General features: G+C 67.3%; 1 protein-coding gene and 1 long non-coding RNA gene across 2 annotated transcripts in view; one reads left to right on the forward strand and one right to left on the reverse strand.

Annotated features, from left to right (window-relative positions):
- OSBPL2 (oxysterol binding protein like 2) overlaps window positions 1–7,141 on the reverse strand; it is a 43,921-nt gene extending 36,780 nt beyond the window's left edge. The window contains exon 1 of the mRNA XM_089306937.1: window positions 6,917–7,141. The gene's annotated coding sequence lies outside the window, so the exon portion shown is untranslated. The remainder of the gene's footprint in view (window positions 1–6,916) is intronic.
- LOC138844266 (uncharacterized) lies at window positions 1,337–3,696 on the forward strand. Its single transcript, XR_016215700.1, has 2 exons — window positions 1,337–1,809; window positions 2,270–3,696. It is a non-coding gene; the product is annotated as an uncharacterized LOC138844266 (long non-coding RNA).
- Window positions 7,142–24,827: the final 17,686 nt, after the last annotated feature.

A 24,827-nucleotide genomic window follows, 5' to 3' on the forward strand; every position in this document is an offset into this window, starting at 1 on the left:
GCGGCGCCGTGTGCGCAGACACACACGGGAAGGCCGCAGTGTCTGCACCAAAACATTTGTTTTAATCAATCTCATCATTATGCAACACAGAACACGCTGTGCCAGTGCAGCCCGGGAGGAGGAGACCAAGTTCTGGGCAGGTGCTTCCCCCTAGGAGAGGCCGGGAGAGAGAGAGAGGGAGGGAGGGGGAGGGGGGAGGGAGAGGGAGGGAGAGAGGGAGGCAGAGAGGGGGGAGAGAGAAAGGGAGGGGGGAGGGAGGGGGAGAGGGAGAGAAAGGGAGAGAGAGAGGGAGGGGGAGGGAGGGGGAGAGGAGGAGGCAGAGGGAGCAGGGAGGGGGAGGGGGGAGAGGGAGAGAGGGAGGCAGGGAGGGGGAGAGAGAGAGGGAGGCAGGGAGGGGGGAGAGAGAAAGAGGGAGGGAGGGAGGGGGAGGGGGGAGGGAGAGAGGGAGGCAGAGAGGGGGGAGAGAGAGAGAGGGAGGGGGGAGGGAGGGGGAGAGGGAGAGAAAGGGAGAGAGAGAGAGAGGGAGGGGGGAGGGAGGGGGAGAGGAGGAGGCAGAGGGAGCAGGGAGGGGGAGGGGGGAGAGGGAGAGAGGCGGGGGGGGAGAGAGAGAGGGAGGCAGGGAGGGGGAGGGAGGGGAGAGAGGGAGGGAAGGAGGGAGAGGGAGGGAGAGAGGGAGGGAGGAGGCGGCAGAGGGAGGCAGGGAGGGGAAGGGGGGAGAGGGAGAAAAAAGGAGAGAGGGAGGGAGGGGAGGGGGAGAGAGAGAGGGAGGGAGGCAGGGAGGGAGGGGGAGAGGGAAAGGGAGAGAGAGGGAGGGAGGGAGGGAGGGGAGAGGGAGAGAAAGGGAGGAGGGAGAGGGAGAGAAAAGGAGAGAGGGAGGGAAGAGGGAAAGAGGGGGGGGGAGAGAGGGAGAAGGGGGCAGGGTCCGACCATCCGCCCCCCCCATGCCCTCTCACCCCTCGCATCGGCCCTGGGAGAAGCTGTGAAGGAGGAAGATTAACAGGGGCAGGGAAGGGCACCCTGTGGGGAGGGGCTGCTGCCCACAGGGCCTGGAGAGCCCGGGGCAGGGCTGGGCCCCTCCACCGGCTGGGCCGCCCCGCTGCACCCGGCTGGTCTCGTGCCCTGAGTTCCTCTTCCAGACTGGAGGCCTGTCCAGGGCACTCGACGGCACTCCTGAGCCCTTCGGGGAAGGGGTGTTCACACTCAGTCGGGGAAATGTGCGAACCTCACATCCCCAGCCCCCCCAAAAAACAGGAACATAAAGAAAAAAAGGCAAAATTCGGTTCCTGTTCCTTTTTTCCTGAAAACATGATGCAAACTGTCCACCCTTTACAAAAACACACTAGATTTTTCAGAAATATTTATTATTTTAAAAGGCAGAGCTGGAGGGGGGACAGAGGTCTTCCGTCCACTGGCTCACTCCCCAGTGGCCACAGCAGCAGAGCGGGCCAGGCTGAGGTCTCCCACGTGGTGCAGGGCCCAGGCACTCGGGTCGACTTCCAGTGCCTGCCCAGGCCTCACAGGGAGTGGGTGGGAAGGCGAGGCCTCTGACACGGGACGCGGGGGCACACGCGGCGGCTTAGCCCGCACGCGCCACTACGCTGCCCGTGAGGACATCAAGGTGGTTCCCGCGCCAGTTCTGCCCCAGCAGTGGGCCCCCCTCCCGCCTGGGAGCCTGCTCGGACGCTTCCAGGTTCCCCTGGATCTGCGGCTGGCCCCCGCAGGGCTCCGGCAGCTGGGGCTGGCACCTCCGGACCAGGAGACACCCCCACACACTTGCTACAGTTACCACTATGGTTCTTCGGCACGCAGGTAAGTCCTAACTGCAGAGCGCGGGCTTAGCTCTGTGTCGCCAGGAAAGGCCGGCACAAAGCCGGGGCAGGGGCAGGAGCGGGGCGCCATGGAGCTGCCCTCGTCCTCCTCCCGCCTCTCAGCGGGTGGCCCACACGCCCGCTGCCATCGCTGGGGTGCTCCTCTGCACGCGCCACACTCCCCGTCCTCCAGCCACGCCGGCCCTCCCTCGGAGCCCCTCGCCCCTTTCTAGGGCTCTACAGACCCTGCCCGCAGGGCACAGCCCCCGCCCCACCCCCAGGCACTCCCTGTACCTTCCCAGGCAGACGGCCTGCAGGAGCAGCCAAGACCCAGGACCCTCCCAGCACTGACACACGGCGGCAGCAGCCAGCGCTGTAGCCCTCAACAGGTGCACCCAGGACACGAGCCGGCGGCCGGCCAGCTCAGCAGGACTAACCCAGGGCTTATTTTTCAAAATCAGCCAGGCGGGTATTCCGCTGAGAAGCAGCGAAAGCAAGCGAGGAGACAACGCCAGCATCCAGCCAGTCTCCACACGCGTGTTCTCGGCTCCAGGGCTCGCGGGAGGCGGGGAGCCCTGCACAGCCCTCTGCACCCAGGGCTGGTTTTACCGGCTGCCCCGGCTCCGGCTCGGCAACGCGGAAGCTTTGAAACCCCGCCAGATGACCCCACGTTCCTTCTGAATCTGGAACGGAAAGGAAGGGCGTGCCGGAAGCTCGCGCAAACCTCGCGGTGGCCAATTCCGTGTTACTGATGAGAACTGCAGCGCGAGCTGATGGGAGGCACCGTGTTTCCACGCCAGGACTCAAACCCAAGGCAGCACCGGAAACCCACTGGCAAAAGCGTTCTGAAAAGTCAAACTTACCCTGGCGACGGCACACGGAAACTGGAACCTAAAATACCCGTGGGTTTGTGTCTTTAATGTTCAGCTGTGTTCAAATGCTAACTAAGTTCCTTGTGACCCCGGGAGGCCACGGATCAACCTCACCGTGCACCGAGCTCGGACCCGAGCTCGCACTTGGCAGCCGCGCAAACCCTCATCAGACGTCGCCAGCCAGCGGGAAGCACGGCGACGGGAAACAATCCACACACCGGACGGTGCAGCCCAGGGCCCCGGGGGATTCAGAGCAGCCCGTGCCCAGGTGTCCAGGGACCCTCCCTCAGATGGCCACTCGCTCACGGTGGCTCATTCTGAACAGAACACAGCCCGCCTGTCAGCCGTCCCAGGCTTCCTCTCTGCACTGCGCCGTGTGTGTGTGTGTGTGTATGTGTGCGCGTGCGCTGTCACCCCGGCTCGCTGAGCACCTGTGACAGTCAACACCTAGCTGGTTTCACAGGCAGCCGCTGGAGGCCAGAGCAAACGGTGACTCCTCCCATCAAACAGCCCAAGCGACAGCGGCACCCAGGAGCCCAGCCAACACTCGCCCCGCTCCCCACCCACCGACCCCACAAAGTGGCAACACACAGCCCCCCGCGCTCCTCGTCACGGCTCCCGTCAGCCCCCAAAGCCCCCAAGGCCTCGGCTTCCCCCAGGGACACCAAGGCACAGCAGATCCCCGCCGGCAGACTCACGGCACAGACACCGTGGCAGTGCTGTGGTGCAGTTAGGCTGCTGCGTGCGACACTCACAGCCACAGCCGAGTGCCGGCTACTGCTCTGATCCAGCTTCCGGCCGATACACCCAGGAAGGCCGTGGACGATCGCCCACGTCCTTGGGTCCCTGCCACCCACGTGGGAGACCTGGATGGGGCTGCTGGTTCCTGACTTGGGCCCCGACCCGACTGTGGCAGGAGTCTGGGGAGGGAACAGCGGTGGGAAATCCCTCTCCCTCTCCCTCTCTCTGCAACTCTTCCAAGTAAATCAATAAACCACTTAACAACAACAACAAAAGCGCCACATTTCTGATGAGCTGACCAGAACCCGCTTCAGGGGTGTGCGCGGCACCGTGCGGCGCTCCCTGGAGGTGCAGGCAGACGCTGAGCACCGCTCACCAGAGCACTGACCGCAGCACAGCTGGACCCTGCCGCTGGGGCCAGAGGACGGCCTGCGTGTCCACGCAGACGCCGGTGTCCACTCAGAGACGCCGAGTGTCCACATAGAGACACCGAGTGTCCACTCAGAGACGCCGAGTGTCCACATAGAGACACCGAGTGTCCACTTAGAGACGCCGGTGTCCACGCAGAGACGCCAGTGTCCACGCAGAGACGCCAGTGTCCACTTAGAGACGCCGAGTGTCCACATAGAGACACCGAGTGTCCACTCAGAGACGCCGAGTGTCCACATAGAGACACCGAGTGTCCACATAGAGACACCGAGTGTCCACTTAGAGACGCCGGTGTCCACGCAGAGACGCCAGTGTCCACTTAGAGACGCCGAGTGTCCACATAGAGACACCGAGTGTCCACTTAGAGATGCTGAGTGTCCACTTAGAGACACCTGTGTGTCCACTTAGAGATGCTGTGTCCACTTAGAGACACCTGTGTGTCCACTTAGAGACGCCGAGTGTCCACATAGAGATGCCAGTGTCCACTCAGAGACGCTGGTGTCCACTTCACTGAGTGTCCACTCAGAGACGCCGGTGTCCACGCAGAGACACTGAGTGTCCACTTAGAGACACCTGTGTGTCCACTTAAAGACGCCGAGTGTCCACATAGAGATGCCAGTGTCCACTCAGAGACGCCGGTGTCCACGCAGAGACACCGGTGTGTCCACTTAGAGACGCCGAGTGTCCACATAGAGACACCGAGTGTCCACTCAGAGACGCCGGTGTCCACTTCACTGAGTGTCCACTCAGAGATGCCGGTGTCCACGCAGACACTGAGTGTCCACTTAGAGACACCTGTGTGTCCACTTAAAGACGCCGAGTGTCCACTCAGAAGCCAGTGTCCACTTAGAGACACCAAGTGTCCACTTAGAGACACCTGTGTGTCCACTTAAAGACGCCGAGTGTCCACTCAGAGACGCCGGTGTCCACTTAGAGACACCGAGTGTCCACTTAGAGACACCCTGTGTGTCCACTTAAAGACGCCGAGTGTCCACGTAGAGATGCCAGTGTCCACTCAGAGACGCCAAGTGTCCACTTCATGGAGTGTCCACTCAGAGACGCCGGTGTCCACTTAGAGACACCGAGTGTCCACTTAGAGATGCCGCTATCCACTCAGAGACGCTGGTGTCCACTTCACTGAGTGTCCACTCAGAGACGCCGGTGTCCATGCAGAGACACTGAGTGTCCACTTAGAGACACCGGTGTGTCCACTTAAAGATGCCAAGTGTCCACTCAGAGACGCCGAGTGTCTATTTCACCAAGTGTCCACTCAGAGACGCCGGTGTCCACGTGGAGACGCCGGTGTCCACTTAGAGACACCTGTGTGTCCACTCAGACACCGGTGTCCACGTGGAGACGCCTGCACAAGCCGAGGCTCACCTGCTGCACCCCTGCCTCTCCACAGGTGAGCGGCAACCGCCTCCCCTTCCTGGTGACAGGCGCTGCCCAGCAGCCGGCCATTTCGGCACACTCCAGGACAGCCAGATGGAGAACCACTTTATTAAAACAGTAAGAAGGGGCCGCGCTGTGGCGTAGTGGGTACAGCTGCTGCCTGCAGTGCCGGCATCCCATACGGGCGCTGGTTCTAGTCCGATCCAGTCTCTGCTGTGGCCTGGGCAAGCAGTGGAGGATGCCCAAGTCCTTGGGCCCCTGCACCTGCGTGGGAGGCCTGGAAGAAGCTCCTGGCTCCTGGCTTTGGATTGGCACAGCTCTGGCCGCTGCAGCCAACTGGGGAGTGAACCAGCGGATGGAAGACCTCTTTTCTCTCTCTCTCTCTCTCTCTCTCTCTCTCTCTCTCTCTCTGCCTCTTGTCTTTCTGTGTAACTCTGACTTTCAAATAAATAAATAAATAAATCTGTTTAAAGCTGGTTTACAGACGCGCAGCCCTCGGAGGCGTAAATGCTGCTCCCCCATGAGGCCGGGCCAGAGCGCGGCTGGACCTCTGTGTGGCCGGGGCGTGCTGCCTGAGCGCCCTGCTCCTCGCTTCCCCGGAAGGCGGCACCCACGGGCCTCTCCCACAGCCGCTGCGGAGGAGAAGGCCTCGGGAAGCCGGCCGAGGAGCCGCGGACAGCTGCTCCCAGCCGTCGGCCCCACGCAGCCCAGGGAGGAAGTTCCGCCAGCAGGGCTCCTGTGGCCGGCAAGGAGAGGGCCGGAGGTGTCCGAGCACCTACCGGGCCTCAGAGGCTGCGCTGCCCTCGCTGGCTCCTCCGAGCAGCACAGGGGCCACAGGGGCGGGAGCCGAGGCCCTGCCCCTCGGCTGAGGCCCACCCGCGGCAGGTGGCCGGCGCGGCAGGCCCTGCCCTCCCCCAGGTGCGCACACAGGCGGGCGCAGGGCTCGCCCTAGCTCAGAACAAAACCTGCTGGACAGGGAAGGGCGCAGCTTCCGCGGGCGACAGCTGGGCCTGTCACATCCTACCCCACCCACCTGCCCGTCCCACACGCGCGGGGGGGGGGGGGGGGCTGGCTTTGCGATTAGCCGTCTTGATCCGGGCTAAGGGGCCTTCTCCGGAGTGGAGACAGGGAGACCGCCGGGCTAAAAAGTTCTCGACAGCAGACCCACGTGCGAGGGCAGCGCGCAAACTGCCGGGGCGCAGGTGCACACGGGTGACCTCGGCAGAGGCGGCGGCCGGGGAGAGCCAGGCCCGCGGCCTCCCGCCGCCCTCCCGCGGGCGGGACGCGCTGCCGGCCGCCACGGCGCCCACCCGCAGGGCGCAGCACGCGCCAGGCGAGCCCACCCACTCCTGGCCGACGCCCGGGCAGGCGCAGGGCGAGAGGCCGGGACTCAGGGGGCGGAGGCCGGGGCCAGGCGCCCGGCGGCCGCCCACAGCCAGGCTCGCAGGCTCGAGGTCCGGGCCGGCCCGGAACTTCCTCGGAAGTTTTCCCGCGCCCTCTGAGGCCCAGGCCCGCACGCCCAGGCCGGGGCCGGGGCCGGGGCCGGAACCTGTAGGGCGCGGGCGGCCTGCGGGCCCGGGCGCTGCTCCCGCCGCCTGCCCGCGGCCCAGTCCCCGCCGCCCGCCGCGCCCCGCCGTCCCGGGCCTTCGCCAGGCGGCCGGGCCGAGCACTCACCTGGACGAGGGTCCCGCGGGCGCCGGCCGAGCCTCGCTGCCCTCCCCGCCCCCGCCCCTCAAGCCCGCAACCCGCTGACACCGAGGCGGAAGTGCGGCCCGCCGCGCCGGCGACTGACAGCCCGTGCCAGCCACTCGCTGCCCCCGGCGCCGTTACGTCATCCGCCCCCCGCCCAATCAGCGTCCGACCCGGGGGCCGCTTTCGGGGGTGGGAACTATGCTAATCGCTCGGCCCTGCGAGTTCTCCCTCCGCCCGTCCCGGGTGCCGCCCTCGCGGAGGAGCGACGGGGCTGGCAGCCAATCGCTGCGCGGTGGAGGCGGGGCTGCTCCGCTCCGGCCCGCAGGGGCGGGGCGGGCGTGGCTGCGGGAAGCCGAGTTTACAAACAGTGAGTCAGGTGGCCGGGCGCGGCGCCCGGGGCTGCGCGGCCCCGGCGAGCCTCGCGCGGACGGCGGGGACCGCGATGCGCGGGGCGGGGCTGTGCACGTTTACCCTGCGCCCCGCGTGCACCCTGCAGCGCCCCACGCGCGGGTCGTGGCTCCGTGGCTGAGCCCGGCGGCCCTGGAGGCGGCCGTGGGGCTCGGATGTCCACCAGCTGCCCAGCCCTGGGCACGTCCACTCGCCTCCCTGAGCCCGGGGGCAGACCCTCGTCCTGCCGGGACCCCGGGCCTGCTCCCGGTGATGAGGACGCGAGCCAGGCCGGTGTGTGGGGCCTGCGGCTCGCCCTGGCCGAGGGGGCTCAGCCTGGGGCCTCTGCTGCGGGGACAGAGCCCAGACCGCGGGCCCGGCATCTGCTCACAGCCGGCCCCCCAGGGTGGTCAGGCGGAGAAGGCGCTGTGCAGGGGCTCCCGGCAGGGGTCCGAAGACCTTAAGGTCACCTGAGCTGCTGCGCCTGCTTCCCTGCTTGAACCAGGAGGCAGAGCCAGGAGTGCTGGCCCTAGGTGACCCAGGAGCGGGTCCCCAGGCCCGCAGGCGCCTCCCCTCCAGCAGGGGGCTCTGTCTGCAGCAGGGGTGGGGCCCCAGGGGCTGGCCCTAGGTGACCCAGGAGCGGGGTCCCCAGGCCCGCAGGCGCCTCCCCCTCCAGCAGGGGGCTCTGTCTGCAGCAGGGGTGGGGCCCCAGGGGCTGGCCCCGGCCTCCCCCGCCCCAGGGGCACCGCTGGTGGCAGGGGCAGGGGCGGAGAGCCAGAGACGTGCTGCGACTGGGAAGGAGCTCCCTGCTCTCCTGAAGGGAGAGACGGAGGGAGGCGGGCCAGCCCGGGAAACAAAGGCGTTGCCATGGTTACGGGGAAGGGAAAAGTGTAGTGTGCAGGCCCCCCCAGCAGGACGGGGAGGGCAGGCTGGTTGCTACGGAGATGACCAGGCTCTGCAGCTTCCTTTGTGGGCCTGGTCCCTGGGGCCAGCTCCGGGGTCTCGAAACCCACCACCCTCCCTACCCCTCACCTCTGCAACTCTGGCCCTGAGCCCCAAGGCTTGACCTACCTGCCTGCACCATGACCTTGAGCTGCAAGTCAGTGCCCCGCCCACCTGCCCGGGGACCACCCCTCGGCTGAGCCTGTCCACCCCATCCCGGCCTTGGGAGTTTGGGGTGACGCTGGTCTCCGGCCAGCCCTGCAGCTGTTCCCTGTGCAGCACCCATGACACCTGGACGCCTGCTGCCTCCTTCCAGGTCTGCACCCAGGGCTTGGCGGGGCCCTCCCTTGGTTGGTGGTGAGGAAGGGGCACCTTGCAACCAGCATGGCAGTGTTTGTCATGACCCTCGCTGGGCCAAGAGGCCAATTCCACAGGCACAAAGCTCCAGGACTCGGCTGGAGGGAGACAAGGACAGCTTGGGGCCAGCATGGTGACGTCGATGCTGGCACCAACCCTGCTGGGCCCGCCTCAGCCCGGTGCACGCCTCTGGTGGGCAGGGACTGCCCACTGTCCCGCCGTGCAGGTGAGCAGCGACCTCACAGCCTCACCAGGGGTCCCGGGGTGTGCGGGGGAAGCAGAGCTTTGCCCGAGCCCAGGAGCAGGACCTGCATGGAAACAGGAGGTGCCCAGGGGGTTGTGCGGCTGGGCCGGCCAGCTCCACCCCCCGGCTTCCGGGCCAGCCGGTCAGCGGGCGTTGATGTGAGCATGAGACACTCAGCCTGGAGATCTTGGGGCACCTGCTCCCGCCTGCACGGCGGCCAGACCAGGCCAAGTGGACCCAGCAGCAGTGTCCGGCTGCCTCTGGGTCCCAACTCCTTCCGAATGGTCCTGGGGACAGGGCCAGCACGGATGGGCCCCGGGGGTCTTGAGAGGACTCGGGCCCAGCCACGTGCTCAGGACGAAGTGCGGGAGCGCCCTCTGCTCTCTCAGCAAGGAGGAGAAGCCATCCCCCTGCCCCCTGCCGTGGGCCGGTCACCAGGTGCCCTCTCACCCAGCCCGCGGGAGGTGCCTGCGTCTGCCTGCTCCCTGCCTTCTGCCCCGAAGCGGCAACTCTGGGGAAACCGAGTCTCAGAGCAGACGTGACTCCCGCGGGGTCCCGCAGCAGAGTGGGCTCAGCAGGAACAGCCCTGCCAGCCCCCGCCGCCCTGTGCCTCACGTCACAGAACCCCGCCCGCTCCCGGCTGCTCCCCGGGGCCTTTCCCCGCGGCCCGCTGCCTGCTGTGGAATCCCCCGTGGGGTGCAGCCTGGCCCGCCGAGGGCCCTCACGAGGCTGGCTGCCGCCTGCCCACGGCGACTTCCCAGGCTCCTGTGCAACGTGACAGCTCCGGCTTCCCGATCGTGGCAGGGAGAGTATTTTTAGTTTTGAACCCGCCACGTGAAGAGAGACAAGTTATCAATAGCAGCCGCACAGGCTTGTTCTGGTTGGCTTTTATTCCTCCCGTGTCTTGGGGACCTGAACAACCTGTACCCATTAGATTCTGGCAAAAGGAGGAAAAAGGCCTGCCCGTGCAGACTGCGCCCCCACGGCTTCCTGGAGCCTCCCGGCGCCCCCAGCTCCCGGGGAGGGGCGGGGCTCAGCTGGGGTGGGGGGGCCCTCACGAAGTCCACGTGGACCCCGTTCTGACTCGCACAGCGGCAGCACTGGCCTTTGTGAGGTGCTTCCTGCGCGCCGGCACGGAGTGAACACCCCCGTGCATCGCCTCCCATGAGCGCCCCAGCCACCCACGGGCAGCGCTAACGGGGGGACCGCAGAGTCCCAGGGCCACCACGTCTAGCTGTCGCCGGCTGCCCTCCGCCTGTGCCCTGCGTTTGCAGAGTCCCGCGGTCAGCTGGGTCCGGGAAGCTTAAGCCCAGCTCACGATTGCTCCCAGAGCCCTCCCTGCCTGGTGTCCTTGGGGGCTCCCAGTGCAGACCCCGAAGTTCCCGGGTCTGGGAGCCCCCACACTAGAACAGCCTCCTGCCAGGCTGGGCGGAGCGTCTGAGCCGGCGGCTGCTGCCAGGCAGGCCCAGAGCCGCGTTTCTGAGGAGCCCAGAACAGAGGCTCCAGCCACCGAGGACTGCACGTCCGCCCCGTGTGCCGCGGGGGGGCAGGGTCCGAGCACCGCGGGGGCTCCCGTCCTCACATCTCTCCTGGTGCTGGCTCCTTCAGCCGTGTCACCTCATGGCCCAGAACAGCTGCTGGTGCTGTGGCCATCACACATATCTCTCACCAGAAGCAAAAGAGGAAAGTTGGAAATGCTGCCCCACAAGATGAGTCATCTTCCTTAAAAAATTAAAAAAAAAAAAAGAAGATGATTTGTTTTTATTTGAAAGACAGAGAGACAAATAGGACGTCCATCTGCTGGTTCACTCCTGGACCGGGCCAGGCTGAAGCCAGAGCCAGGAACGCTGTCCAGGGCTCCCATGGGTGGCGGGGACCCAAGGACCTGGGCTCCGCCCCAGGCCGTGCACCAGCAGGAAGCTGGATCGGAAGCAGAGCAGCCCGTGCTGAGCAGGTACTTCGGCACGGCGACGGAAGCCGCTGTGCCAAGCGCCCGCCCCGGGCAGCTCCGTCTGAGAGCTGGGTCCCAAGGACACGGGCGTCCCCGCCCCGAGGGCCGAGAGCAGGCTGCAGCCGGCAACACTGCCAGTCCAGGGGCAGGGCACGTGCTGGCCACTTGTCAGGGGCGGCTTCCTGTGGGCCTCCCCCAAGAGAGCACTCGGGGCCCTGTGGCCCCCTCCCCAGCCCCAGGCCCAGAAATGAAGGCTGCTCTGGAAGGCCCTGGCGCGGCGTGGGCCACCTGCTGGCCTGGCACACTGGCCGTCGCCGACCGGCATCCCGACAACCTGGGCCGGGCCCGCACGTCCTTGCGGTGGCCCTCCCTGGCTGTCCCCTGACGGACGCCAAGTGGGAGCCGCTTCACCCTGCACCTGCTGGGCACCAGGTCCCCCGTGGGCAGGCCACAGAGCCCAGGGCTGCCCGGAGAAGGGCTCTGGTGCTCCCCTCCCCCCTTCCCGGGGGCCCACGTGGGCCGGGACAGGCATGTGCACATCCGTGTGCAGGGCGGCGCAGCCGAGAGGAGACAGCTGGGCGGGTTCCACAGCATCTGCTGGGAGGCAAGTGTGTTGGCTGGAGCTGCCGTGGAGGGGGCGAGTCTCCGCCGGAGACGGTGGGGAGCCGCCAGCGCCCGCCCGGAACAGCCCCAGCCGCCAGAGGGCCGTGCCAGCAGCGTCGGCGGGAATGGGGGGGTCTGGTAGGACAGCCAGGCCTTTAGGGTCTTCTAGGGCGGGTATGCCCCTGCCCCGCCCCCCGGCCCCGCCCCCACCCCTGGAGGAGTCCGAGGGCCAGGCCCTGGGCCACAGCAGAGGGCAGCAGGCGCCAGCCCCACCCCACCCTGGGGAGAGGGCCGCGTGGGGACCCCTGGGGCTGGAGCTGCAGTCCCGGCCTCCTGGCCTCCTCTGCTGCCCCTGTCCCTGGGACTCTGGGGGCCACCTCTTCCTTTTGTGCTGGGCCCGGCAAACCCTGGAGCTGCGCCACGTGAGGCGGGCGCCGTGTGGGAAGCGGGTCCTCGGGGCTTGGGGCGCTGCCAGCAGCCAGCCGGGTGCTTCTGTGCGCGGTAGGCGTGTGGCGGGCTGGGCGAGCGGGCTGGGTTGGTTCTGCGCTCCCCAGTGCGGCCCAAGCCCTGGGAAGGCGGTGCGTGCAGGGGCCCTGGCTGGGGCTCCAGGACACCGGGGCGGGTCTTTCCCAGGTGACCCTGGGGACGCCCCCACTCTCACTAGCATCCCGGGCTCGCCTGCAGGAGTGGGGGCAGGTCTGGGCACAGAGCCGGGGGCAGGACGGGGGCTGAGGCCCACGTGGGCCAGGGCCCTGCGTTTGCTCACGGAGGTTGTGGGCAGGACCCTGAAGCCTCAGTTTCCCCAGAGGAAAGGCCTGGGAGGCAGAGCCCCACTGGGGCTGCCTGTGGGGGCCCCTCCCCCGCCGCGGGCAGGTAGGGGTGCAGACGGGACGCTGGACGGCACCCCCTGCCACACGACGAATCCTGACCAGGAGCCCACTCGCCAGGCCCACGGAGGACGGACCCGGGACCCCTCCTGCCCTCTCCTGCCCCACGCTGGAGCCCTGGGCGTGGCCACCAGGGGCCTTTCACCTTGACCTTGCACCTGCTCTACCCAGGGGAGGGAGGAGCCTCATCCCCCTCTCACAGCCACTTCCTGGCCTGCGCGGCTCAGCTGAGCAATGCAGGCCAAGGGGAGGATGTGCAAGGCCAGGAAGAGGTGGACCCAGGTGGTAGGGTGGGCAGGAGGGTGCAGCAGGGCCCCAACACCCCCCGGGACGTGGACATGGGGACCCCGTGGGCCGCATGCTGTCAAGACCAGCACGGCCACTTCCTGCCCAGGACTGCGGTCCAGCCCCGGGGCTGCTGGCGTCCCAGCCGTAGGTGGCAAGCCCATGCCCCGGCGTGAGGCCCACAGGGAACGGGGTGAGCCTCAGGCGCCCCCGGTCCAGGGTGAGAGGCCCGGCGGCGCGAGGCCCGCTGCTTTGCCCAGGGCGGGCGCCAGCCCAGCCTGTGCTGGGACAGCCCCTGCCCTGTTTCTCGTGTGTGCGTGTGTGCGAGTGAGCATGTGGATACGTGTATGTGTGTGCAAGGATGTGTGTGTGCATGTACGTGTGTATATGTGTGCATGTGCCTTGTGTAACTACGTGTACGTGCACGCATGTGAGAGTATGTGTGTGCATGTGTGAGCCTTATGTGAGTACATGCATTCACATGCCTGTGTGTGTGTGGGAGGACGTGTTTGCATGTGTGTGAGAGTATGTGTGTGCGTGTGTGAGCATATGTGTGCATGTGTGTGCCTTATGTGAGTACATGTGTTTGCATGCCTTGAGTGTGTGTGGGAGGACGTGTGTGCATGTGTGCGCACACATGTGTGGCCAGCGGGTGGTTGACACTTGCACCCGTCCAAGGGAGGATCTGACTGTGCAGCCAGCAGAGGCAGGCAGGGGCTGTGTCTCTGACCCTGACTTACCCCCTTCAGGGGGGAGGGGCAGCTCTGCCCGCTCAGACCACTGGGTGCACAGCTGAACACACGCACACGTGCACACATGTGTGCCTCACACACGCATGCAGACGGAGGGAAGGCACGGGTGCACACGGCCCAGGAGCAGACGCACTCACTCCCAGACCCTCCCTTCCTCCCTCAAGGACTCGAGGGACCGCTTCTCCGACTGGACCCAGGCCCAGCACTGACGGGCACCGATCAGTCCCCCACGGAGCCGCCCTGGGCCCCAGGGGACGGGCAGGAGAGACCTGGCTGTCCCCTCCTCCAGGAAGCGGCTCTCTGAGCCCAGCCTGCACGGCTCCAGCCCCGCTGTGCTGTCCTGGGTGCTGCCATGGAGGACGAGGGGCCCAAGCCCTAAGGTGGTGGGGCTGTGGGCAGACACATGCAACACACAGAGACGCACACGCACACATATGTGCACACACACCATGCAATGTACCACACATGCAGACACGTATGTGCAGACGTGTGCACCACACATGCACCACACGTACACATGCTCACAGAGACATACATGCACCACACACATGTACCACAAGCACAAATGCTCACACACAGACACATGCAGACACACGCACCACGCACATCACCACACATGCAAACAATGCGCACACATCACACATGCAGACACATGTACCGCACACACATGTACCGCACACACATGCTCACACAGAGACACATGAACCACACACGTGCAGACACACAGACACATGCCCCAGCCCCAGTCAGCAGCTCCGAGACCCTGCAGGCAAGACCTGGGAGACCCTGGCGTGGCCCTGAGAGCTCCGGGTGGGAGCCATCGGCAGAGGTGTGGGGGCGCAGCCCGGGGGGCGTCTGGGAAGGGCGTGGGTGCCGGGTCTGCTGCAGCTTCCGGACCCAAGGCCGTGGCCGGCTGTCCACCAGCCTCACCTCACAGCTGGGCACGCACACGCCCAGGGCCACCCTGCTCCAGACAGACCACCCCACTGGTGCTGGGACACGGGTGGGGACGGTCCGTGGACAATACTGCATGTGTGCACCTGTGCCCAAGTCCCACAGCCCTGCCCCCATCCCACAGTTGCCAGAGAGTGCACACTGCTGGCCCCGCCTGGGGAGCAGCCTGGAGACACGGCTCTCACCTGGCAGCCACCACGTGCTCCTGGGGCCTGCAGAGTGGACCGGGGTCGCCATGCCAGTCCCCAGCCGGTCACAGCAGGAAGGCCCAGCTGTGGGGCAGGGACTGAAGGGAGGGCCAGGGGAGGGGAAGGCCAGGGGAGGGAGGGCCAGGGGAGGGGAGGGTCAGGGGAGAGGAGGGCCAGGGGAGGGAGGGCCAGGGGAGGGAGGGCCAGGGGAGAGGAGGGCCAGGGGAGGGAGGGCCAGGGGAGAGGAGGGCCAGGGGAGGGAGGGCCAGGGGAGAGGAGGGCCAGGGGAGGGAGGGCCAGGGGAGAGGAGGGCCAGGGGAGGGAGGGTCAGGGGAGGGAGGACCAGGTGGGGGGAGGGTCAGGGGAGGGGAGGGCCAGGGGAGGGCCAGGGGATGGAGGGCCAGGTGGGGGGAGGGCTAGGGGAGGGGAGGGTCAGGGGAGGGAGGGTCAGGGGAGGGAGGGCCAGGTGGGGGGAGGGCCAGGGGAGAGGAGGGCCAGGGGAGGGAGGGTCAGGGGAGGGGAGGGCCAGGGGAGGGAGGGTCAGGGGAGGGGAGGGCCAGGGGAGGGAGGGTCAGGGGAGGGGAGGGCCAGGGGAGGGAGGGCCAGGGGAGAGGAGGGCCAGGGGAGGGAGGGCCAGGGGAGGGAGGGCCAGGTGGGGGGAGGGCCAGGGGAGAGGAGGGCCAGGGGAGGGAGGGCCAGGGGAGGGAGGGCCAGGTGGGGGGAGGGCCAGGGGAGAGGAGGGCCAGGGGAGGGGAGGGTCAGGGGAGGAGAGGGTCAGGGGAGGGGAGGGCCAGGGGAGGGAGGGCCAGGGGAGAGGAGGGCCAGGGGAGGGAGGGCCAGGGGAGGGGAGGGTCAGGGGAGGAGAGGGTCAGGGGAGAGGAGGGCCAGGGGAGGGAGGGCCAGGGGAGGGGAGGGCCAGGGGAGAGGAGGGCCAGGGGAGGGAGGGCCAGGGGAGAGGAGGGCCAGGGGAGGGAGGGTCAGGGGAGGGGAGGGCCAGGGGAGGGAGGGCCAGGGGAGGGGAGGGCCAGGGGAGGGAGGGCCAGGGGAGGGGAGGGCCAGGGGAGGGAGGGCCAGGGGAGGGAGGGCCAGGTGGGGGGAGGGCCAGGGGAGAGGAGGGCCAGGGGAGGGGAGGGTCAGGGGAGGAAGGGTCAGGGGAGAGGAGGGCCAGGGGAGGGAGGGCCAGGTGGGGGGAGGGCCAGGGGAGGGAGGGTCAGGGGAGGGGAGGGCCAGGGAGGGAGGGCCAGGGGAGAGGAGGGCCAGGGGAGGGAGGGCCAGGGGAGGGGAGGGCCAGGGGAGGGAGGGTCAGGGGAGGGAGGGCCAGGTGGGGAGAGGGCCAGGGGAGAGGAGGGCCAGGGGAGGGGAGGGCCAGGGGAGGGAGGGTCAGGGGAGGGCACGGCCGGGCTCCAAGGCGCTGTGACGGTGGCACGGCAGGCAGTGGGTGCAGAGCCGTGCTCAGGGAAGCCCGGACCTCTGAGGACAGGCAGGTGGCAATGAGGGTAAGGAACGGCCTGACCCGAACCTGCCAGAAGCTTGGTCCAGGGTGGGGAGGGCTCAGGGCAAACCCTGGCCAGGCTGCAGGGCAAGGCTGGGAACCGTGCCTCCCAGGCTCCCCAGGGCCGCCCCGTCAGTGGGGCCCGGTCTCTGCTCTGGCCAGGCCTCACGACCCCCATGTTAGCTGTCCAGAGCCCGATTCGGGTGAGCCCAGTCCCGAGCCCCCGGGGCGCTGGGGTGGGAGGGGCGGGTGATAGCCTGGCCTGGCTCGGGTCCGCCCCGCCAAGGCAGGGCTGACAGGGGCTCTGTTGGGCCACAGCCATGGGGGTCCCACCAAATGCTCTTGCAGGGGGCGAAGGAAGTCCCTGGGCTGGGGCTGGGGTCCCACAGCTGGGCTTGGCTCTGGAGCCCTCGGGCCCTCCCCAGACCTGGCTGGTCCCAGCTGCCCAGGCTCTGGGGAGTGTGGGAGGAGGGTCTGCCTTCTTTCTCTTTTGTTGTTGTGTCTTTCGCTTACTTGCTTTAAAATTCTGCTCGTTTGAGAGGCAAAGAGACGGAGAGCAAGCGCTCCCAGCTGCTGGTCCTGCCCCCCGTGCCTGCGACCACGGGGCCGGGGCTGGGGCAAAGCTAGCGCTGGGGGCTCAACCCAGGCCTGCCACGTGGCGGCAGGGACCCAAGCGCCTGAGCCACCCGCACAGCAGGAAGCCGGAGCCCACGCTGGACTGGGCGACCAGGCCGCTCCGCCCCACGTGGGGTGCAAACGCCCAGCGGCCATGTTCTCATTTCCAGCGTCCGGGGAGCCAGCGCGGAGGCCGCCTACCCCTTCCCACAACAAGCACTAGCTGGCTGCCGCCGGGGGGCACACGCCACAGGACCCCCGCAGACCCCCGCCGGGAACACGCCACACACGATCCACGCAGACACCCACGCAGACCCCCGCCGGGGAGCACGCCACACACAATCCACGCAGACACCCACGCAGACACCCCCGGGGAGCACGCCACACACAATCCACGCAGACACCCACGCAGACACCCCCAGGGAGCACACGACACAGGACCCAGGCAGACCCCCGCCGGGGAGCACACGACACAGGACCCACGCAGACCCCCGCCGGGGAACACGCCACACAGGACCCATGCAGACACCCCTGGGGGCACGCCACACAGGACCCACGCAGACACTGGCCAGGAGGCACGCCATGCAGGACCTGCACACAGGGGCTCCCTGCCTTGGACGTAGGCACGTTTGCACTCCTCTGGCTCCTCCAGCAATGGGCAGCTGCCCACAGAACCCTCAGACCTCTGGACTCCTCTGGGCTCTGCCTCCTCCAGGGAGCCTTCCTGGAGTATGTCTTCTCGCTCTCTTTTTTTTAAGGTATTCAAATCTTTTTTTTTTTTTTTTTTTTTTGACAGGCAGAGTGGACAGTGAGAGAGAGAGAGACAGAGAGAAAGCTCTTCCTTTACCGTTGGTTCACTCCCCCAATGGCTGCTGTGGCCGGTGCACCGTGCTGATCCGAAGCCAGGAGCCAGGTGCTTCTCCTGGTCTCCCATGGGGTGCAGGGCCCAAGCACTTGGGCCATCCTCCACTGCACTCCCGGGCCACAGCAGAGAGCTGGCCTGGAAGAGGGGCAACCGGGACAGAATCCGGCACCCCGACTGGGACTAGAACCCGGGGTGCCAGCGCCGCAGGCGGAGGATTAGCCTAGAGAGCTGCGGCGCCTGCCAAATATTTTTTCTTAAGATTTATTTTTATTTTATTCTAAAGGCAGAGTTACAGAGCTGGGGTGGGGGTGGAGGGCAGACACACACACACACACACACACACACACACACACACAGGTCTTTCAACCGCTGGTTCACTCCCAAAATGGCCTCAATGGCTGCAGCTGGGCCAGACTGAAGCCAGGAGCCAGGAGCTTCCTCTGGGTCTCCCACGTGGGTGCGGGGGCCCAAGGACCTGGGCCATCCTCTACTGCTTCCCCAGGCCACAGCAGGGAGCTGGCTGGGAAGAGGAGCAGCCGGGACTGGAGCGGCGCCTGTGTGGGCTGCGGTGCCGCAGCGCCGGCCTCTGTCTTCGCTTGTGCTTGATACTGAAGTGACACCTGGCAGTGGGGGGCATCTTAGAGCACCCGAGACTCCATCTTGAGGAAGCCCCTCCCCCCGTGAGGCTCTGGTCTGAAACTAGGACCTAAAACACAGACGACAGCAGTGCACTGCGTCCCACCCGGCAGGCAGAGACCCCTGGGCGACGGCCCCGCTGCTGCACCGGGGTCAATGGTAAGACTGAGATTCGGGCCGGCGCCGCGGCTCACTAGGCTGATCTTCCGCCTGCGGTGCCAGCACACCCGGTTCTAGTCCCGGTGGGGGCACTGGATTCTGTCCCGGTTGCCCCTCTTCCAGGCCAGCTCTCTGCTGTGGCCAGGGAGTGCAGTGGAGGATGGCCCAAGTGCTTGGGCCCTGCACCCCATGGGAGACCAGGAGAAGCACCTGGCTCCTGGCTTCGGATCAGCGCGGTGCGCCGGCCGCAGTGCGCCGGCCACGGCGGCCATTGGAGGGTGAACCAACGGCAAAGGAAGACCTTTCTCTCTGTCTCTCTCTCTCTCTCACTGTCCACTCTGCCTGTCAAAAATTAATTAATTAATTAAAATTTTAAGAAGATTATAATCAGAACTGTCCAGGTTGTCCTGTGTCGTCAGGATTCTGATGGACAGCAGTCTCGCCCGGGCCTTAGGTTGGCCTGACCCCAGTAACACGTGTTCCCCCTCCCGTTTTTGTGAGTTTTGTGTTTATCAACGCTGTTGCTTTGGGTTTGGGGTGGAGAGCTCAGGGCCCGAGCCCGCTCCCCGCCGTCCGCGTTCATCCCTCGGGCTTCTCTGTGTGCCCTCGCTCGGCGCAGCAATGCATCGCCCACGACGCCACGGCTCGGTGCGGCTCTGCAAGGCTTCGTGCTGTCTGCGGCCGCTGAGCCGTTGCCCCTCGCCACTCCCCGAGCAGAGACCCCGGCCCAGGGGCCAGGGGTGTGCAGTGAGGGTGCTGATGTGGGTGCTCTTCGCTGCGCTAGGCGCCACCGACCCAGCCCGGCGCTGGAAGAGCAGTGGGCAGACGCAGGGGAGCCGCTAAGCCTCCGGCCGGTGGGTGGTCCCAGGGTGGGCCAGTCTCGCACTCTGCGCCACACCCACTGCATCCGGGCAGCAGGAGACCGACAGCCACAGCCAGGCCCTGTCCACAGTCCCATCTGCCCACCGCCGTCCCCACCACGGTGGGCTCCCTGCGCCCAGGCCCTGGTGGCATAGCATGTGGGCTCCGCAGGGGCAGCGGGCAGGGGCTGCTACACGATGCGCCTGCAGCTGCGCTGGCCACGGCCCCTCCCCGGCACTCCCCCGTACCTGACGGCCGGGCCAGGCCGGTGTGGCGATTCTGGGTTCTGCCGGCTGCTCCCCTCCAGTAGCGAGAGGGTAGGGGAGGAGCAGAGCATCCCGGAGCGGCGGGGAACACAGGGGTGCAGCGGGGAGGGCGGCTGTTCGAGCACCCGTGCAGCTCTGTCTGGGGATCGTCCCCCTGGACGTCTCCGGTGGGCGGCCAGACCCCCGTCTCCGTGGGCCTCTCGGCAGTTCCTGTCCCTTGCAGCCAAGTGGGCCAGCTGCGTCCCTGCCTCCTGTGCCCCTCCCCCCACCCCGGGCCCCACAGACAGGGCGGTCAGACGCGGCTTCGGGTTCCAAGCTGGTGGCCTCAGATGCCGTCTGCACACACCCAGGCCCTGAGCTCATCACGCTCACCGGGAGCCGGCTTAGAATGTCACCAGGGGGAGAGAAGACTCGGAACAAAAAAAGAAACATCTACATTCCCATATTCAAATGAGCTCCTGCAGGGAGACAGCGCGGCTCCGTGAGGAGCGGGTGCACGCGGGACCCAGGCCGCGAGGGCCGTGGCCGAGGCTGGCAGGACACCTGTCTGGCCGCCGGCCTCGGGTGGCCCTGCTCCCTCATTATTCCTCATTAGCGGGCCGTGTCCTCCCACAGCGGCGCGGAGCTGTGCGGGCGACAGCGCCGGGCGGCCCTCAGTCCAGCGGAGAAAGGCCTTTACCGGCGCCGTGAGAGCTGGCAGAGCGCGGCCGGGACGCTGCAGGTGCACAGGCCAGCCTGAGCGGGGCGGAGCTGCCAGCCCAGGGCTGCCCACCCGTGTCCTCGCTCCCCCGGCGTCCAGCTGCTCGACAGGGCACCTCTGGGGTGGGTGCTTAGCTTGGGGGTTGAAGCCCTGGCCCTGACGCAGGCCCTGGGCGGCAGAGGCGGCTCCAGGAACCAGGTCCCTGCCACCCACGTGGGAGACCCTGGTGGACTTCCTGGCTCCTGGCTTCAGCCTCTAAGCCGCGGCAGGCATTTGGGGACTGAACCAAAGGGTGAGAAATTCTCTCTCTCTCTCTCTCTCTGTCTCGCTCTCTCTCGCTCTCTCTCTGTCTCTGCGCCCCCTCACCTCTCAAGTTTTCTAAACATTAAAAAAGCAAGGACCCCATCTCCCCAACGCTGCTCCATTGCGTGCGCGCCAACACCATCCTCCCAGGTGTCTCAGCCCAAACGTGGCTGGACCCCTCTCACTCCTCGCAGCTCACCTGTCAGCTTCAAAAAGCACCCAGAGTCCGCCAGGGGTCCCCTCCACGGCCGCTACCGTCGCCGCTCACCTGAACGTCTCTTGGCTTCTGCCCTCGTCCAAGGAGACTGCTTCCCCACAGCAGCCGGGGTCCCGGAGTCCCCATGTCCCAGAAGGCACAATGACGCCACCTGCCCCTGCGACCTCTCCCCAGACCGTCCCCTGTCTGCTCCGCACGGGCCTCCCAGCTGCACACAGAGCATCTGGACACGCCCCCCCTCTCGCCTTCGCCCCTGCTGTTCCCTCTGCCCGGAACTCTGCACCCCCGCCCCCCAACACCCCCTCCTTCCTTAGGTCTCTGCTCAAGTGTCCCTCTCTCAGGGGAGACTCCCTGGCCACGCCTCCAAGCCTGGAACCTGGCCGTGTCCTCCTGGGTCCTCCAGCAAGCAGACGCCAAGAAGAAAGTGCTGGTCAGGAGATTCCCGGGATGACGCAGGGGACGGGGCAGGTGACCTCGGGCCACGCCCCTGCCTCAGCGGTCATCTCTGCAGATCTTGGGGCCACGCTGGCTCCTCACGGCGCTGAGCCCCTGACTACCGGACCGCAGGCTAGGGTGGCTGCACGCCCCACACACAGGAGCAGTCGCACCGGGGGTCCCATCGTACCCAGGAGGGCCCGCCTCCTCTCTGGACCCTGGAGACAGCCATGGCCTGAAGTCCTCTGGGGAGAGGGTGCCCTCTCCTGGGACAAGGGCTTCCAAGCCCGCACTTCCGGAACAGCTGCTCCCTGCCGTCCCGCCTGCGCCTCGCCCTGGGCGCTGCGCTGCCTCAGCGGGGGTGCCCCACCTGCACGTGAGGCTCCCTGACTCGCCCACACCCTGCAGGACAGCACCCAGGCCCTGTGCCAGTGTCTCACACTGCCAGGCCGTTCGAGGCCGTTCCCACCCCTGCCCCGGGATGGCCTGGCAGGCGGTGCAACCACAAGGCCTTGGGGCCGTGGGACCACTCCTGCGCCCCCTCCTCACGTGGAGCCCTGGTGGGATGCTGGGGAGCCAGCCTCCTCCATTCCCCGGACACAGAGGCAAATCCAAGCCAGGAGCAGGTGCACAGCCCTGTGAGGACAGGCAGCAGTGGACCTGTCGCCATCAGCTCGCCACCAGGGGGCGCTGGTCCTGGAGGAGGGAGCCCTTTGGGGCTCAGTGCTGCACCCATTGCTGGGGTCAGACGCTGAGAGGCAGCAGTGGGGGGCGGGCCCCGGCAGATGGGAGCCCGTGCTCCTGGACCTGTGGGTGACTCCCCACGCGAGCCCTCCGCTTGGTGTGACCGCACCAGTCTGGGCGGCTGGGGACAGGGGCTTGCTGGTGTCCCACCTTGGTGGTTGACGCTTCTGATGGCTGCATGTGACCCCAACTCTTCCATGCTAGACCCACACTCCACGGTAGGGAGCTCCTTGCCCCAGCCTGCCGTGCGGCCCCTGGCCCCTGGCTCCTGGTCCCAGCCACTCTCCATTTCCACACGCTGTGCAGACTGGGCGGCCACTCTGGGTCCCCCAGAGCAGGACACCCTGTCCTCGGCCACACGGAGGCCTGCCCCATTCACCCTGCAGTCCTCGGCCAGGTTGGGACCGTTCCTGTCTTGCTGGTGTGGGGGCCTCCACCCCACGGGGCTGGGCCAGGGCGAGGCTGCTCGGAGCCTGGGCTTGAGGCCTTGTGCGACCCTGGGCGGGCGGCTGGCGTGCACCACAGCGATGGCTCCAGTGCCACCTGTCGGTGACTGGGGTTGATGACGTCATGGTGTAAGTGCTCACAGGGAGCCGGCCGGTGGGGACAGCAAGGGCCTGAGGCTCAGGGGAGTTGCTCGCCCACCGCAGGGCCACACAGCTCAGCCCCCGGTGCTGGGGTGTGAACCGAGCCCACAGCGATTCTTAGCAAGGGGCTTGGCCCTGAGCTTTGATTAAAAAGTGGGAGGTCTGGGGTCAGTGCTGTGGTGCAGCAGATAAAGCCACCGCCTGCGACGCCAGCATCCATGTGGACTCAGGTTCAAGTCCTGGCTGCTCCACTTCCCATCCAGCTCCCTGCTAAAGCACCTGGGAAAGCACTGGAAGACGACCCAAGTGCTTGGGCCCCGGCACCCACGTGAGAGACCTGGAGGAGACTCCTGGCTCCTGGCTTCATCCTGGCCCAGCCCTGGCCATTGCAGCCTTTTGAAGAGGGAGCCAGCGGACAGAGGACCTCTCCCTCTCTCTCTCTCTCTCTCCCTCCCTCTCTCTCTCCCTCCCTCTCTCTCCTCTCTCTCTCCTTCACCTCCCCCTGTGTGTGTGTGTGTGTGTGTGTAACGCTTACTTTCAAATAAGAGCGATCTCTAAAAATAAACAAACAAATAAGCCAGGCTGCCAGGGTGGATGACCCACAGGACCCACACCCAACCTTCTGTCGCCGCCTTGGCAGGGAGCGGTGACGCCCCGTCGAAGTGTGCGGCAGGCGGGGCTCAGGTGTCCCCACTCAGCTGCTGTGGGCAGAGCCACCAGGGGAACTCCCCTGCGCCGGGGTGGGTGTGGCCCCAGCCTTGGGGGTGGACGGCAGGTGTTGGGGGCCCTGCCCGTTTGGGGGAACGGGAAGCCCCCAGTCTTTAGTCCTGCTTGGGGTCCCAGACTCCGGTGCGGCTTCTCCTGCCAGTTCCGAGGGTAACGACACCCTGCTCCAGCTGTGGCTCAGCAACTCACACTCCCCATGCAAGATGGCGGCACGGTGGCCCCAGCCGGGGAGGGCAGGAGCTGGGCCCCTCTGCAATTCCGCCCTCTGAGGCTTCCGCCAGTGGGGGGAACTTGATGCACTGTCTGGCTGTAGCCAGCCTGGGGGTGGGACCGGGGAGACGCAGGGAGCAGGCTCTGGGGCAGTGCGTCCTGCCCAGGACCACACGTCACAGGTCTGCCAGCTCCAGAAACTTTGCACCTTGCCCACGGGGTGCCGCCCTGCACAGCCCGGCTCAGCGCAGGAGTTAGGGTAAGGGGCAACTGGCAGAAACCGGGGGGCAGGGCTGGCTGGCAGAAGGAGTATGAGCAGGGCTTCCCCCTCCCCCAGAACCCAGGAAACAGCTGGAGGCTGGGGTGGGGCTGGGGGCAGCACAGGAAGGGAGACCACACTCCCCAAAGTTGCTGAAGCACCACCTGGGGCTGGGGGCGGGGTGGCTGCGCCGGATCCCAGCGTGGGGTGGCTGCGCGCCGGCCCCAGGGGCCCCCACCCCCACCCAGCCACAGGCACTTCGGTCCGCCTGAGCGCCGCAGCTTCCCCCAGGCTGTTCCCTGGCTGTCGGCTGTCTGATGCGGCTCCCAGCGCTCCTGGGTCCCCAGCCTGTGGGGACGCCGGCCGCGGGGCCCCCGCTCCGTGGGTATTTGTGTGTCTGAGCGCAAGCGCGGCTGTCAGTCTGCCCTTGACCCCCTGTGCCTGGGGGATGGGGACGCTCCTTCGCGCCAGCCCCCCGCCCGCGGCGCAAACGCAGCCGCCGCCTTGTCTGCGCCCGAGCGCAGTGACCTCGTCTGTCCACGGCCGCAGCAGTGACCGCCCCACCGCGCTGCCCTCCGGGGGGACCCGCGGTCCCGCTGCAGCCGCTGGAGGCTCCCAGGTCAACCGGCGGCCACCTGCGTCCCGGCGGGGCGTGCTCCCCTCCGGCTGAACCCACTCGGGCTCCCAAGCTCCCTTATGTAACCACACATCTGGCCGCGCCTGGCAGGTCACCCTGGACCCTGTGCAGGGGCCTTGACCGCGGGAGGCTGAGACCCAGGGTCTCCCACACTCAGGGGATGGAGAGGACTCTGGGTCGCGGCACCGGCTCTCGAGACCCCCTCCCCATCTCATTATCGGAGCCTTCCTCCACCCCCAGGGAGGCTTGCACACCGTAAGGAGCGAGGAGGGGCCCCGCAGGGCAAGTTCCCCCGAGCGCGACCGCGGGCGTATCCCCACCCCCCACCTCCCCCCAGGTCTCCCCCGGCGCTCCGGCTGCAGACGAAGGCCGGGCACGGGTCATCGGGACCGAGGGCACGGAGGGGGCCGGGCGTCGCAGAGACCGCCTCCCCGGTGGGCCGCGGCGACCCCCGGCCCCAGCGCCCGCCGTGCCCGGAGCGGGCTCTCCGCCAGCCGCCGTGCGCACCGGGGCTGGGGCTGTAGCCGGGCGGGCGGGCACGCGGCGCTGTCCGTGGTGCTGCCGGCGACGGGCGGGGCGGGGGCGGGGCGGGGGCGGGGCGAGGGCCGCAGCCAATGGCGGGGGCTCAGCG

Source organism: Oryctolagus cuniculus, chromosome 11 (genome assembly GCF_051225735.1).
Source record: "Oryctolagus cuniculus isolate XC-2025 breed Fujian yellow rabbit chromosome 11, ASM5122573v1, whole genome shotgun sequence".
In the NCBI taxonomy this organism is placed as follows: Eukaryota; Metazoa; Chordata; class Mammalia; order Lagomorpha; family Leporidae; genus Oryctolagus; species Oryctolagus cuniculus.